This window comes from Rhinolophus sinicus, chromosome 18 (assembly GCF_057876585.1).
Source record: "Rhinolophus sinicus isolate RSI-liver-muscle chromosome 18, RSI-T2T, whole genome shotgun sequence".
Classification (NCBI taxonomy): Eukaryota; Metazoa; Chordata; class Mammalia; order Chiroptera; family Rhinolophidae; genus Rhinolophus; species Rhinolophus sinicus.
The window spans coordinates 77,170,696-77,184,885 of NC_142518.1; the positions used below are offsets into that span (position 1 = coordinate 77,170,696).

At 39.4% G+C, this 14,190-nt stretch overlaps 1 long non-coding RNA gene across 1 annotated transcript in view; it reads right to left on the reverse strand.

Annotated features, from left to right (window-relative positions):
• LOC141569671 (uncharacterized) overlaps positions 1-14,190 on the reverse strand; it is a 127,388-nt gene that overhangs the window by 110,881 nt on the left and 2,317 nt on the right. The window contains exons 2-3 of the long non-coding RNA XR_016020105.1: positions 11,710-13,773; positions 10,869-10,921 (exon numbers count right to left, since the gene is read on the reverse strand). This is a non-coding gene — a long non-coding RNA (uncharacterized LOC141569671). The remainder of the gene's footprint in view (positions 1-10,868; positions 10,922-11,709; positions 13,774-14,190) is intronic.

Sequence of the window (14,190 nt, forward strand, 5' to 3'; positions counted from 1 at the left end):
TCCACGCTTGCCAGCCCAGCCGCCATCTTCTTGCTAGCCCCCATTCTTCTCTCCTCTCTCCTCTGCTAGCGTAGCCACAGCAGTTACATTAGTGGCCAATGGCTCACTGGTTACAGCTGACGGCCAAATAGCCACAGCTGATGGCCATGCAATCACAGTTGGCCATTTACTACCTGAGCCAGCACCTGTCTATGTGAGGCCGAGAGCCTGGAAACTACTTTCTGAGGCTCTGCCCCCACACTCCACCCCTACAGGCTCTCGCCTCACAATCTACGCGACAAGCGTCTTCCGCGAGGGGACCTGTGTGAGGAGCCTGGGGGTGAATGCAATATCCTGGACATAGCCAGGCTCTCTGGGCACAGCCAGGGTTTCTCAGGGCACCACCAGTGCTTCTGGGCACGGCCAGACTTCCTGGACTTCTTAGGGTACCACCTGTCTTCCCGGACACAGCCAGGGTTTCTCAGGGCAACACCAGTGCTTCTGGGCACGGCCAGACTTCCTGGACGTCTTAGGGTACCACCTGTCTTCCCGGACACAGCCAGGGTTTCTCAGGGCACCACCAGTACTTCTGGGCATGGCCAGACTTCCTGGACTTCTTAGGGTACCACTAGTTTCCCCGGGCACAGCTAGGATTTCTCAGGGCACTGCCACTCTCTGTGGGCACAGCCATACTTCCTGGACACAGCCAGGGCTCTCAGGGCACCGCCACTCTCTCTGTGCCTCTCAGGGTACCCTGCTGGAACAACAGCGACTCACAATCAAGGTGCTTACATATTCTCAATGGCGGCCAGTCAAGAGACAAAAGCAAATATCCCCCAGTTCCACTAACAACAGTTCCCAAACAAACAGTCAAGCGGTCCATTAAATTAGGGATGGAAGGCAATTCCCCATAGTCCATAGTCATTCGCCAGGGCTGTCCTGGGAGTGAGGGACGACCGTGACCTCACCCTCATATCCCACGGAGGACTCAGCAAGCGTTACCTCCTGGGACTATAAGTCCCGCATCCGGGCTGCCTGAGCAGGAACTTCCCCGGCCCACAGGGCTGCAACGACTTTCACTTTCTCCGGCCTGTGCTGGTTGGGGAACCGTCCACATCTTTCCACCTCTCCACGGGGCTTGTGGGGGCAGAGCCCCAGAAAGAAGTTTCCAGGCTCTCGGCCTCACATAGACAGGTGCTGGCTCAGGTAGTAAATGGCCATCAATGTGATTGGATGGCCATCAGCTGTGGCTAGTTGGCCGTCAGCTGTAACCAGTGAGCCATTGGCCACTAATATAACTGCTGTGGCTACGCTAGCAGAGAGAGAAGGGAGAGGGAGAGAAGAGAAAAGAATGGGGGCTAACAAAAAGATGGCGGCTGGGCTGGCAAGCGTGGATGGCGGTTTGCGGACAGTGTGGATCCAGCCTCCAGTGAGAGTGTAGTGCCGCCAGAGAGAATATAGTGGTATGACTCCCCTACCTATGGCTCCGTGGGTGTTCCTTTTTGGCCTCACCATATCCTGCGTTCTTGTATGGGGAGCGGGAGCTGAGACCCCGCAGGCCTCCCCGCACGACAAGGAGATAAACCTAATGTTTGGTAGATAATGTTTTATTACTTTATCTTATTTGGAAATGGTCTAGACATTCCATGAATATCTATCATTTAATTTGTCTAGCAAAACTTTAGTTTCAAGTTACCAAAGAGAATTAAAAAAACATTTTAACATATAATTATCGCTGAAGCACTCATCTAAAAAGAAGCCTGTTATCCTACTTATGTTTATTTAATTTACTTACTCCTAACAATTAAGGTTAGATTACTTATGAAAATTTCAATATACCAAATTACTTTTCTTGCTGACAAATTTTGCAACAGAGAGAACATGAACTTATTTGACTAGCAAACCCAGGTAGAATAAAAGTATTACTTAATGCTGATTATTCTAAAGATATGTCTATTTAACCAAACAAAACTCAAACCAGCTTTAGTATCAAATATTTTCCCAGATCATGTGATTCTGAAAAGCATTTGGGTTTCTCTTATTTTGAGAAATCTCATATAAGCCTTTGTTTAATCTAATTTAATAGCGCTCCTTTTTTTATGAATCAACAATACTATCTGGAGGTAGAAAATACCACATAACACACATAAACATACAAACAGACACAAACAGAAACCTCCTAGCCTTGAATTTAAAATTACTGACATAGGATGGATAAGATAACATAAAGGAACAGTTGGATCCAAACTGTGTTTATTGCAGACAAATTAAGATTGCCTGTGTAGATGGCTGAAGCTTTGTGGAGAAAACACCTAAGATTTGTATTTGTCCATGGCAAGGGAGCCTTGGAGCCATAGAAGGAGTTTGTGCTTTCAAAAATACCCTAGGTATTTTATAGTAAAAAAACAAACAACTCAATTAAAATGTGCAGAGGACATGAAGAGACAGTTTTCTACAGAGGACATACAGAAGGCAAACAGACATATGAAAAAATGCTCAACCTCACCAATCATTAGAGAAATGCAAATAAAAACCACAATGAGATACCACCTCACTCCAGTCAAAATGGCTATCCTCAAGAAATCAATAAACAATAAGTGCTGGCGAGGATGTGGAGAAAAGGGAACCCTTGTGCACTGTTTGTGGGATTGCAGATTGGTGCAGCCAGTATGGAAAACAATATGGAGGTATCTCAAAAATCTGAAAATGCAACTACCTTATGACCCAGAAATTGTACTGCTAGGTATCTGTGGGGACAGAGCAAGGAGTGCAGTTTCCAGGCTCTCACCTTCACGTGGAAAGGTGCTCACTCAGGTAGTAAATGGCCATCAACTGTGATTGGATGGCCATCAGCTGTGGCTAGTTGGCCGTCAGCTGTAACCAGTGAGCCATTGGCCACTAATATAACTGCTGTGGCTATGCTAGCAGAAAATGGGGTCTAGCAAGAAGATGGTGGCTGAGCCAGCAAGCCGCGGAGGGTTGCGGATCGTGTGGCTCCTGTTTCCTATTTCTCCAACCCAGCCGCCAGTGAAACTATAGTGGTATGACTCCCCTACCTATGGCTCCGTGGGTGGTCCTTTTTGGCCTCATCATATCCTGCGTTCTTATGTGGGGAGCCGGACCAGAGACCCCGCAGGCCACCCCGCATGACAGTATCTATCCAGAGAAATCCAAAACTCTAATTCAAAAAAAATTTATGCACCCCTATGTTTATTGCAGCACTATACACAATAGCCAAGACATGGAAACAACCGAAATGCCCATTGGTATACGACTGGATTAAGAAAGTGTGGTACACTTATATAATGGAATATTATGTAACCACAAAGAAGAATGAAATCTTACCTTTTGCAACAATATGGATGGACCTAGAGAACATTAAGTGAAATAAGTTAGACAGAGAAAGACAAATACCATATGATCTCACTTATATGTGGAATCTAAAGTAAAGAATAAATGAACTAATCAGAAACAGTCTCAGAGACATAGAGAGAAAATTGAGGGTTCTAGATGGGAGGGGAGGTGGGATAAGGGGAAAGGTGAGGGGATTAGAAAGCACAGTCAGTAACCACAAGATTGCCACGGGACACGAAAAGTCAATTTGGGGAATGTAATCAATAATGTTGTAAAGTTTTTGTAGGGTATCCGATGGACACTTGTCTCATTAGGGAGACCACCTCAGGGATGATGTAAATGCCTGATCACTGCACTGTACACCTGAAGCTGAAGCTGAAGAATAATGAATGTCAACTACAATTATATATATATATATATATATATATATATATATATATATATATATATATATATATATATACACACATATATATATACACACACATATATAAACATACATATACATACATATATTAAATGATAAATGTCTAACTATTACATTGTTTTGTACACCTGAAACAAATACAAAAATACCCTAGTCTCCCATTTTCTCTTCAGTCTTAGGAATTGGAGATGATAAAGCTAGGTGGGCTTGAATTGCTTCTAGAGCTGCTGTGGGGGCAGAGCCCCAGACAGCAGTTTCCAGGCTCTCGGCCTCACATAGACAGGTGCTGGCTCAGGTAGTAAATGGCCAACTGTGATTGCATGGCCATCAGCTGTGGCTAGTTGGCCGTCAGCTGTAACCAGTGAGCCATTGGCCACAATATAACTGCTGTGGCTACGCGAGGAGAGAAGGGAGAAGAATGGGGGCTAGCAAGAAGATGGCGGCTGGGCTGGCAAGCGTGGATGGCGGTTTGCGGACAGTGTGGATCCAGCCTCCAGTGAGAGTGTAGTGCCGCCAGAGAGAATATAGTGGTATGACTCCCCTACCTATGGCTCCGTGGGTGTTCCTTTTTGGCCTCACCATATCCTGCGTTCTTGTATGGGGAGCGGGAGCAGAGACCCCACAGGCTTCCCCGCAGGACAGCTGCATTTCTGGTTTGACAAAGATTTGTATGATAACAATTGCTCTCAAAATTTTGAAACTGAAGTGACATCATAGTTTGACCTACCTCTTGAACTACATCATCTCTAATTTGTTTCTTTCCCTCTGGGTATATAGTTTTATTTTAGTTTAGGGAGAGGGTTCAAAATCAAAACAAATAAAATAAATTCCTATCAGGCTCTGACATTAGTTTTTTATTTGGCCAAATTTCTGAGAAAAGTTATTAAATCCTTTCAAATATCTTATCAGGTTTCATCTGGGACAAACAGTAACTACTTCTGGCATTATTAAATAATTCCATGGATCCAAGAGGGCACAAAATGGTTATTAGAGCCTTTTCCTCTGATAGCCAAAAGAAACAACTGACAGACTTCATGTCCCAGCTCCCCCAAAAAGACACAATGTGTATTTCCACATTCAATCAGGTAAAAGAGATGCAATCAATTAAAGTTGACATAACTTTTAAAAATATGAAGCCTGTTTAAACATTCCAATTTTCATAATCTTATCAATCCTTACATTTCCATGTTCTTCTAACCTAATTGTAGCCCGAGTCATGGCTTCACCAATGGGTTTTGGTACTACAGTTCATCAATTCCTGTATCAAAGCGTCCTGGAAATTGCTCTTTTCTATCTCCTGATCATTTTACCCACTCATGAGTAAAAAGGCTTTGAGTCTCCAGCGAGGGGTCAAGCCAAAGGACCCTGGCCCTGTTATCAATCTTTTACTTGATTTAACCAGCCTGACTGCCGCCCCAAGTGATTGGTGGTCAGGTTTCTCATTGTAATTATATCCTTCCAGTCTTTTAAATTTCTCCAAGCTGGGATAAACAGAGCAGACTTGTTTGGGACTCTTTAGTCTTGGGTGACCAGAAGGGGGTCAGTTTGGCCCATTCAGACTTTGTGCTGTATTAAAATCTTTGTTTTAACCCCATCAATGTTTGCTTTATTTAGCCCAGTTAGTTTGTTTTTTTTTCTAATTTTCACAATAGACATTGTAAGTTTAGATGATAATTTCCTTGAGGGATGGCAGCAGTTCTGTAGGACCCTAGCCATAAACAGAGTTCATCTCACATTTCTATCTGGCCATATTTCGGAGTTTCCAACCTCACAGTTACCAAGCCGAGATCTTAGAACATAACAATTTTAGGTTTTCTTCTTTTTTTTAAATTAAAGTTTATTAGGGTGACAATTGTTAGTAAATTTACATAGATTTCAGGTGTACAATTCTGTATTACATCATCTAAAACTCACATTTTGTGTTCACCATCCAGAGTCAGTTCTCCTTCTATCACCATATATTTGATCCAGGTTTTCTTTAAGTAAGATTTTACCATTCTTTTTCTTTCATTTTTCTTCTTATGTGCAGGACAATTGTACTTCCAATGTCCTGATTTTTAGACTAACTGCAAATTTCTGAAGGCAAATAGGGAGGGATCTGAGTGGGCTTTGATTTTTGTCCTAAGTTCTGTCCTTCCATCTTATTAAGATAACTTTTTTTATTAGTTTCGGGTATACAAAATAATGTAATAGTTAGACATTTACACCTCTCACAAAGTTATAACCACCCTCCCCAATCTACTACCCTTCTGACATCATATATAGCTGTTACAATTCCTTTGACTCTATTCCCTATGCTATAGTCCACATCCTGTGAATGAATATATGTGTGTGTGTGTATATATATATATATATATATATATGTGTATATAATTATAGTTAACATTCAGTATTATTATATCATGTGTATAATTATAGTTGACATTCAGTATTATTCAGCTTCAGCTTCAGGTGTACACTGCAGTGGTCAGGCATCTACACTGAAGTAGTCTACCATGAAGTAGTCTCCCTAATAAGACAAGTGCCCATCTGACACCCTACAAAATGTTTACAACATTATTGATTATATTCCTCAAACTGTCTTTCGTATCCCCATGGCAATATTGTGGTTACTAACTTATGCTTTCTAAGCCCCTTACCTTCTCCCTCATCCCCACCCACCTCCCATCTAGCAACCCTCAGTTTTTTCATCGGTAGACGACTGGATTATGAAACTGTGGTACATTTATACAATAGAGTATTACTCGGCCATAAAGAAGAATAAAATCTTACCATTTGCAACAATATGGATGGACCTAGAGAACATTATGCTAAGTGAAATAAGTCAGACGGAGAAAGACAAATGCTATACGATCTCACTTATATGTGGAATCTAAAGAACAGAATAAATGAACAAACTAATTAGAAATGTTGAGGTTTTTCCGGCAGACCCCCCCTAAAAGCTCAATCTCCCCCTTATTGGACATGTCCACGGCAAGCTCCCCCTAAGAGCTCTGCCCCCTCCTCTTCCCATACCTTATCAGAGATGACTCCTACACGCAGTATAGTTAGAGGCCTCCCTGTCAAAACAAAGTTGAGGGATCACAGCTGCTAGGGACAGATCTCCCTGGCACCCCAGCCAGACTTCCCCCCCTCAACCCAGAGGCCTAAGCATATAAAAGTAAAACCCCTGACCCCAGTCAGTGCTCAGTTCTTTGGGAAATATCCCACTGGGCCCACTAGTGTAATAAAGCTGAGTTTTCCTTGCCCTCTGGGTGCTGTTTGTGTCTCTCGGTCCTCACCGATATTCTGCAACAGAAACAGTCTCAGAGTTATTAAGAGAATCTTAATGATTAGGTATTATGAGAGCTCTCTAAGAAAAAAATTTTTTTTCAATTTACTTTTTCCAATTAAAAGGATCCATTGCCTGGCCTTGATGATAGGATCTATAGCGACTCAAACTAATACAATGGATTCAAGAGGCATTTCCAAAAGAGAATGCAGAAAGATTCCACCTTTGCAAGATAAAGTTTACTCCCAGAGGTAACCTAAGAAAGATGGGGAGCCCTGTCTTTCAACAAGTGTTCCAAAACTCAGGGAATCACGTGCTTTCCCCCCTTGAACAGAATACAGCTAAGATTCCCTAACCTTGGATCCACAGCCTGTTTGGCTGCCCGCCATATGCATATGTATCATCCAGCTGGCAGAGACAATAGGCCAGCTCTGGGAGGAATGTGATAGCCACAGGAAACTCCCTTGAGAGCTTGTCATGGCCAGATAGAGAGCAAGGTGTGCCTTGGCAAGTGCACCCTCTGGATGATAGAGGACAGAAAGAAAATATTCTCACTATTGATAAGGTCAAGCTCTCAGGACATATAACAAGATGAAAGGAGAGAAACCAGACAGAGACAGAGAAAAACAAACCCATGAGTACTCATACCAACTAAGCAAGAATTGTTAGTCCAAAAAAATAGTTTCACAACTATTTTCTCCTGCCAATCTAAATTTAAGAGAGAAAAAGATTCTTATGACTTTTGTTACCACTGGTTCTTGCAGACAGAGATCTGGAGGTGTTCTGACAAGGTAAGAATCCTTATCTTCTGCTGGCCTATGTCAGGTGCCCCAGGATCTCCTCATCTGAGGCAGCCTCGTGGGGAAGTGCAGGTTTCCAGCCAGTGAGTTTATCTTGTTCACAGCACCAAATGTGGGGGGGAGGATCAAACTTTACTCTATCCCCAAGGATCTTCTGGCTGGGCTAATAATCAAATAGACATGAGACAGATAACAAGAGAAAATGACCAAATTTAATACATACGTATGTATGGGAACCCCACATACAGGAGAGTCAAAAACCCCACATGCACGAGAGGTTCAGAAATAGAAAGGGAACACGGGTATATACCGGGGGTGCCAAAAAAATGTATACAAGTGGACACTTTGGTCAACGTTGCTCAAGCAGTAGTTTGCTGAAAATAGAAGTGTCTAGACGCTGATGGTAACCACTTTGAGCACCTCTTGTAATTGCAGAATTCAAACGTGACTTGTATTAATCTTTTGTTATCGGTATATATTGAGTATTACAATTAATATAGTTTTCCTTTCTTAAAATGTGTATACATTTTTTGGCACCCTCTGTATGTAACATATCCTGAGCTAGGGATGAGGTAAGGTGCCTTGGTGGCTTCCAAAGGTCGTTGCAGGATGATAAGAGCAGACCTTTAGTAAACAGAAGTTTTCTCTGTCCTATTCGTAGGTCAAAAGAAGTTATTTCTCATAATATCTTATGGGCAAGGCCTCTAATTCAAATTCTAGGTAGTTAAGTGGGGAGGGGCAGGAGTTTCTCTTGAGCCTACAGCTAAAGTTGCCCTTAGCGCAAAAACAATCTGCATATGACAGAGGCACATTTTGGGGTGACTAGTTCTGGACCCTCACAATACTCTTGGATAAATGAAGCTCTTCACTATACTCACTAAGGATCTTGAAGAAACTAGGCAACATAGTGTGAATTTTCTAAACATCAGTACTCAGTGATGAGTAACTGAAAAAGGTGGTTAGAACCTGAGCTTACATACTGTGTTTCCCCAAAAATAAGACCTAGCCAGACAATCAGCTCTAATGCGTCTTTTGGAGCAAAAACTAATATAAGACCCGGTATTATATTACTTTATAGTATAGTATAGTATAGTATAGTATAGTATAGTATATTGTATTACATTATGTTATAGTATACCAGGTCTTAAGACCCGGTCATGTTAATTTTTGCTCCAAAAGAGGCATTAGATCTGATTGTCTGGCTAGGTTTTATTTTTGGGGAAACACAGTAGCATCTTAACAAAAGAACAATAACTTTTCAGAGAAGTGACAAGACAAAGGAACAGGACTTTGAGTTTCTCCGGTAGCAAATTGCTGGAAGGTAAATATATGGGAGAACTACTGGACCATAAGGACTAATTAGTGGTCATGTAGATTTCTCTGATGGGACTCCAGGCTATAAAGGGTCTAGAGTTGTCTCTAGTGGTTAACTTCTGCCTTTCCTGGTACAGAGGGGAGGGGTACACCTTTACAAATACTTTTAAGCAAATAAGGGGAGAGCAGACAGTTTTCTTGTTTCTGAGGCTTCTCAATTGCTACCAGCTCAAAATAATCCTTATGTCAAAGTGCCATACTTTGGGATGGCATATTCTGCTACCCTTTAACATTAAACCATTTTCTTTGTGGTTCTTTAAAAATTTCTTTATGGTTCTTTAAAAATAGTATAATTTTTAATCCCAGATTTGACCAGTGGAGCCAGAAAACAATTATTTTTATGTCCCTAAAAGACAATTTCCATCAATAATATTTTGGAGGGGGTGGAGAAAAGGGAGAGTAAAGTTTTGGCAACTTTTTAAGAACACAATAGATTCACAAAGCAGTTATTAAAAAGAAATGTTTTATAACATGCAATTTCTCAGCTTTGATAAAAGATATTTACTATAATAAGATACACAGAAACCATTGATGAATTATAAAAAATTAAAGAAATAAACCTAAACAGAATAGTTAGGCTCAAGGATTCTATAATATGCTGTGTTTAAAAAGAAAAAAAAAAACACTTCTAGTTTATCATCTTTTAAAAATTATATTGCTGTTGTGGGGGTTCAGAACGAGCCACCCCAAGATGTGCCTCAATGGTATGCAGATTACTTTGACCTTAAGGCAGTTAAGGCTTTAGGCTCAAGAGAAGCTTCGGCCCCTCCCTTTATCTACTAACTATAAAGTAGGGCAGACTTCTATTTATTAAATGTTTGTTCTTCTTAACATCCTGGAATGACCCTTTGAAGCCCCCAAGGTGCATTACCTCATCCCTAGCTCAGGATGTCTCATATACCTCAATTCCCCTTTCTATCTCTGAATGAACCTCTTGTGCATGTGTGTGGTTCCTGACTCTATCTTATATATGGGGTTTCCATACATATTTATGTAATAAATTTGTTTATTTTCTCTTGCTAATCTGTCTCGTGTTTATTTGATTATTAGACTAGCCAGAAAACCCCTGAGAGTAGAGGAAAATTTGTTCCTCTCCCACACTGCTACTGCTTTATATTATAATGCAGATGTCACTACTGTAGGCTCATCATTAAAGGGCAGGTCCATAGTGGAGAACACTTGACAGGCATCTGGAGGGTTGGGTTCAATCCTTAGCTCTGCTATTATTATTAGCTCTGCTATTATAATCTTGGGAAAAATCACAATCTACTTGAACCTCTGTTTCCTATCCATAGAATAAAAAGAATGGATTCCATGGTTTCTTAATTCTAAAATTCCACAAACCATTGATCAGCCTATGAACTAAAAAGATAATCTATTGTTGGGATAGAAAAGGAACCATATTTTATTTATTTTGTATTCCCCACAGGGCTTAGCATACTAGCTAATAATTTAACTCTTTTTACTTCAATAAACATTTATTGAGTATTGTCTAGGTTCTAGGGACATCACTAAATTCTAGGAATTCACAGATGATTTAGACATGGTCCATACCTTTTAGGATTTTACAGTCAAGAGGAAGAAAAAAGTATATAGGTAATTTAAACATCAAGAATTATGACAGAGGTAGATAAAGAGTAGTATTTGCATATAGTTGTCATACCTTATGAGGGTCAAAGAAAGGCTTCCTGCAGGAAATTGCACTTCTGCTGAATCCTGAAGGATTAATTAACCATATTGATGACGAGGCAGAGGAAATAGCAAGAGCAGAAACAAAAAAATATATAAGACGAATATGAATAAATTAATATGGCATACAGTCATTACAATTCCTTCTGAATTATTTAAAAAATAAAATAGATCTTCAGTTAAATAAAATCAGTATAAAACCACCTTTATCATAAAGATAACTAATGCTACTTTGTTTTCCACATTTCCTTTAGAGTCTCAGCAGTAGCTGCATGTTTATTTTATCTGGGCAAATATGTATGACATTTCTTCTAAAATGCGTATCAGAAAATCTGGGTCTCATATGTCATGAAAACATGTAAAAGATTTTGAAAGGGAAAAAAGAAAAAAAGAATTACTGGGTATTTTATGGAAGGCTAGGCATTGTCTAGCACATCCTTACTGGTTATCTGATTCTATATTGGTCTGTGCCTTTCATTGGATTAAAAAGAGCCCTGGAAAACTTGTCTTAGTCCACTTTTAATCGTCTGACAGTTACTCTAAGTGATACAAAACTCAGATGCCTGAACCCTAAAGTCTATTCTTTGAAGTGGCCATTGTGTGTAGTACTTGGGACAGTCCTTTTCCATGAGGCTCTGAGATTGTTCTTCGTTGAAAATACAAACTCTGGCCTGTAGTTTATAGTAAAACCTTCAGGTAAGCTTTAGACTAAAACAAGAACATTGAGAAAGTTAATGGCTGTGGTTAATTTATTATCATTGCCAATTCTATCTTAATAGAGAGGAGTAAAATTCTTTATGGGAATCCAGGCATACCTCGGAGATATTGTGGGCTGGGTTGCATCCAGACCATCACAATAAAGTGAGTATCACAATAAAGCTGATCATGATCATCTTGCTGGTGGAGGGTCTTGCCACCCATTTGTAAAAAATGCAACATCTGTAAAGAACAATAAAATGAGGTATGCCTGTATAACTATTTCATAAGAGTTTTGATGAGGGTTACCCCTGAATATAAAACAGAATTATGAACAGGGAAGGTACTGACAAATCACCAGGAATTTCCCATAAAGCACACAATTTCTGAAATGTTTATATTATTTTACCAAAACAAACTTAATTTAGGGAAAGCTAAGTGTTTCTTTTGATCTGATGATGATCTTCTCAATTTTATAACAGTAACACATTAAACTAACCTAATTATTTCCAAAATAAACTTAATTTAGGGAAAGCTAGTGTTTCTTTTTATCTGATTGATCTTCTCAATTTTATAATAGTAACACATTAAACTAACCTAATTATTTCCAATATCACTTTTTATAAGGTTACAGAGCACATCTTTGTGATTCCAGAGGCCCTCTGAGAAATCTTAGTTGTTTTATTTAAGAAGTTTTAGTTTTAGGTATAAAATATATCCTGAAAATTTTATTTTATTTGTTCTAAATTTAGGAACTGATTTTGGGAAGGAGTTGTCAGAGATTTGTGCACTTGACTAGACAGGATCATGAGTGACTGAGAAACAATACTTCCATGTCTGTTTAATCAAAGTACAAATAAAGCATTTGAAAAGAAACAGAGAAGGTAACACTATTTTAAGTGAAGAGTCTATGTTCTATGGAGTTTTTTCCCCTTAAATAATCAAGGACATAATAAAGGCAACTTATGCATCATCACTGCACTGTACACCTGAAGCTGAAGCTGAAGAATAATGAATATCAACTACAATTTTTTATATATATATATACACATATATATGTATATATGTACGTATGTATGTATATATGTATACATACATATATATGTATATACACACATATATATATGTAGTTACAAGAAGTGGAGTACAGCATTAGGAATAGAGGCAGTGGAAATGTAATGGCTGTGTGCGATGTCAGAGGGGTAGTAGTTGGGGGGAGGGGGTTATCACTGTGTGAGGGATATAAATGATAAATGTTTAACTATTACATGTTTTGTACACCTGAAACTAATAAAAACATGCTAAAAAATAATAAAGGCAACTTAAATCATAGAAAATAATTTTTATAAGACACAGAATCTCTACTATCTAGGCAGAATACACATAAGGTAAAGAATAACCTTTCATATTGTAGGTGGAACTATTAATAAATCAAGGAAGGAAGACCACTTAAACTGATGTACTCTAAACATTGTAATGTATTTCATAGCTTCTTTTCAGACTCAGGTATTATAAACCAAGTCAAATAAAATTCACTTTCTAAGTATTGTCCTTTTTTATACTCTCTCATACTCTTTTCAATGATCTGAGAGGTGAAATGATTTGCATAATAATACTATGATGTTATCTCGCTTTTTGACTCTTAACCACTTCTGAGCATACAGTGGCATTTTCTAGAGGCTCTGTGATGTTGAGACAGGTTAATTAGCATGTCGTTAGGTAGACAGGAAGGTCCCCAGCTGAATAAACAAAAAAGCAGCCTTATCCTGAAACTCCAGGTTCTGGAACGTCTCCTTTACTCCAGGACAAAGATATGAGACCGCACCTTGAGGTTAATAAATTATCTCAAATACCTTTTGGTTGGACAAAGGAGCAGATCTGATAGGTAGGAATGGGTTATTTCATTAACCTCTTCAGGATGGGCAAACAGGATAAACCTGATTGATGAATTCAATTAGAAGGTTCCAGCCTCCTTCCCCAAACAGACCAGGGAAGGTATAAAAGTAAGAGCTTTTGCCTCAGTCACTGGGCTTCCCAGTTTCGGGTTCTCCCTCCAGCTCTGGAGCTGCAACCTCTTCTCCTGTCTCGAATAAACCATCTTCCTTTACAACTGTTTGCCTCTCCCTGGTCCGTGTGTCCATTCTTCGGCTTCACTAGATATGATCGCGGCCCACATCCAGAAACTGTGGACAGATCCAACATCATTTACATCATTTGGGGACTCACGGAAAAATATTCCTACATCAATGTGTGGTAATACAATGAATTAAATGTAAAAGCAGATAAAAGGATCCATATTTTTTCCTGTTAGCCCATATAAGTAAAAGACATTTGCAAAAATATCAAACAATGCTATTCTCTTCATGAAAATTTTTGTTTTAAAAAATGCATTTTTTTCATAAAAAGTAGATTATGTTAACATGAATGTGTTCATCATTGCTACTTTCCAATGAATCAATAAATATTTTTAAATATTCTCATTTTTAATCTTATGGTAAATGGTAAATATTAATAGTTGTAACTCACACTGCATCCATATAAACGAAAGCACTTTGAGGTTCTCAATCAATTTTTAAGGGTATAAAGGAGTCTGGAAACAA